The sequence below is a fragment of the Chrysochloris asiatica genome, unplaced genomic scaffold (assembly GCF_000296735.1).
Source record: "Chrysochloris asiatica unplaced genomic scaffold, ChrAsi1.0 scaffold00118, whole genome shotgun sequence".
Classification (NCBI taxonomy): Eukaryota; Metazoa; Chordata; class Mammalia; order Afrosoricida; family Chrysochloridae; genus Chrysochloris; species Chrysochloris asiatica.
Genome location: NW_006408636.1, coordinates 2,258,754 through 2,261,506, shown reverse-complemented (window position 1 = coordinate 2,261,506; position 2,753 = coordinate 2,258,754). Strand labels below are relative to the sequence as shown.

General features: G+C 41.1%; 1 protein-coding gene and 1 pseudogene across 1 annotated transcript in view; one reads left to right on the top strand and one right to left on the bottom strand.

Moving 5' to 3' along the window:
• Positions 1-1,460, bottom strand: part of LOC102841495 — a 6,743-nt pseudogene extending 5,283 nt beyond the window's left edge.
• The window catches only part of LOC102814344 (oligophrenin-1-like), a 673,730-nt gene that overhangs the window by 51,998 nt on the left and 618,979 nt on the right, over positions 1-2,753 (top strand). The gene's annotated exons all lie outside the window — the stretch shown is intronic.

The following is a 2,753-nucleotide window of genomic DNA, read 5'->3' as shown; positions in this document are numbered from 1 at the left end:
ATGTTGTCCATAGCTTGTCATGATCCACACAATCGAAAGCCTTTGCGTAGTCAATAAAGCACAGGTAAACATCCTTCTGATATTCTCTGCTTTCATCCAAGATCCATCGGACATCAGCAATGATATCTCTCGTTCCACGGCCTCTTCTGAATCCAGCTTGAAACTCTGGAAGTTCTCTGTCAATGTATGTGGTTCAGAGTTCTGGGACCATAACCTGAACCTGCTTGGTCGAGTATTCTGTCTTGTTGGCGGAGCTCTCTGCTACTTCTCCTCCCGATCTGCCATCTTGTTTGTTCCTGCTCTATATCAGTTTGAGGAAACAATTTAATTTGTATTCCATCAATTTTTTGATCCGTATTCTTTGCAATGCCTTCAGTGTACCTTTGACTTTTTCTTTCAGTGCCGTTGGCTCTTGATCATATGCTCCTGCTTGAAATGTTTGGACATCAGCCATTTCTTTTTGGTATACTGACTCTGTGTATTCTTTCCAATCTTCTTTTTATGTTTCCTACATCATTCAGTAATTTGCCCATGTTGTTGTTGTTAAATTCCCTCGAGTCAGTTCCACCTCATAGTTACCCTGTATCGGGTTTCTGAGGACTGGCTGGTGGATTTGAACTGCCAACCTTATGGTCCAGTGAATTATCTTGCAGTGCCACTTTAAGACTCCATAGCGCCACACTAGGACTCCAATAATCCTTCAGTATTTAAAGTCGTGGCTTACCTTTTTTCTATAGTTCTTTTAGGTTGTGAAATGCTGAGCATGCTCTTCCCTTTTGGTTTTCTAACTCCAGGATTAGCTACATTTCATTATAATATTTGATTTTGCCTTTTTGTGTTGCCCTTTGAAATTTTCTGTTCAGACACTGGATAGCAAGTTTCTGACATCCATTTTTTGTCTTTTAATTATTTCTCTCTTTTTTTAAAGTTTTTATTGTGAATTGAATGATTGAATGAGAAAACATCGGTTTTACACTCATCCTATGTTATTTCATTTAATTGCAATGATTACAATCTCCCCCATGCATGGTCATTCAAAAGTTGGTGCTTCTCTTCTCTCTGTTTTATTTTATTTTATTTTTTAGCATGTCAAAAAGATACTTTATTACTTTTATAATAGCCCTTTATGCTTTCTTGCCGGTTGCTGCCTTTGGAGCAGGTGTTTTCTAGGCTGGAGCTTTCTGACCCTTCTGAGCTTTTGGAGCACCAGCCTTCTGGGCTGCGGGTTTCTCTTTCTGGCCTGCAGCTTTTTCTTTCTGGGTAGCAGCTTTCTCCTGAGCAGGAGCCTTCTTGCCTGCAGGGGCCGCCTACTTTCCTGGAACCTTCGCAGCAGCTGTTGCTGCAGTGGTTGCAGCTCCCTTGGCAGTAGCTGCTTTCTTGGGAGAAGCTTTCAGGAGAGCTGCCCGTTGAAGCTTCTTAAGTTCATACTTTATTAGTCTGTTCCTCATTTTCTTTGCCATCTCTGGTGTCATTGCTTCTCTGGATAAGGTCCCAATTTCGCTCATGCTCTTCACCCTTTGATGGTCCTAGGGTCCTCTGTCCCTGGAAGGTAAGATTAACTACTCCCCACTTTATGTTACAAAACTTCTACCTTTACAGTTGTTACAATTAGTCAAGATAACAATTACTCATTATTGAATCATAATAATCTTATCCCCAAGTCCTTTCACTAGACCTGCCTAGACAAGATGAAAATTATTCAGTGGGCATTCTACCTTCCCTTGCACACTCTGAAACTCAAGTCCTTCCTGAAAACTTGTAAGCCAGACACTTTGTGCCTGTATAGCCCTGCCTCCCCATTTTAGGTAGCTATGGTCTAAGTTGCTCAGCCCTATCAACCCTGTATATCAAGGGGATAGGCTTGATCCTTGTTATGACGACTCCTTATCTGGTGGTTGGTATTTTGAGCTACTGCATACATAAGTATAGGTCAAGTTCATCAAATTGTAGCAATGTATACTTGGTTCCTTTATCAAATTTCTTTATCTTCCTCTATTCAAGCTCTTGTCATTAAGCCATCAAAGCTAGGTAAAATTGGTATTCTTAATGATCTTTTGCTTTATTTCTGTATGATGTTCTTGGTGTCTTCCCACAACTCTTCTGTCCTTTGATAATTAGTGTGTAATGCACCAAATCTGTTCTTGAAATAATCTCTAAATTGGCTAAAATACATTCAGTGTCACATTTTGGTTCTCGTGGACATGTTTTAATTTTCATCAGCTTCAGCATGCATGAGTTAGCAATTGATTGTCTGTTCCACAATCTACTCCTGCACTTGTTTTGGCTGATTACATGATGCTTTCCTACCATCTCTTTACAAAGATATTGTTGTTGTTGTTGTTACGTGCCATTGAGTCGGTACTGACTCATAGTGACCTTATGCAAAGGAGAATGAAACACTGCCCGATCCTGGGCCAACCTCACTACTACTGTCACGTGTGAGCCCATCGATGCTGCCACTTGGCCAATCCATCTTGTAGGGGGTCTTTTTCTCTGACCCTCCACCTTACCAAACATGATATCCTTCTCCAGCAACTGGTCCCTCCAGACAATGTGTCCGAAGTATGAGAGACAAAGTTTGACCATCATGGCCTCCAAGGAGCACTCTGGCTGCACTTCTTCCAAAACAGATCTATTGGGTCTTTTGGCAGCCCATGGCACTTTCAATATTCTCCTCCAATACCTTAACTCAAAAGCATCAATTCTTCTATGGTCTTCCTTATTCACTGTCCAGCTTTCACATGCATATGAGG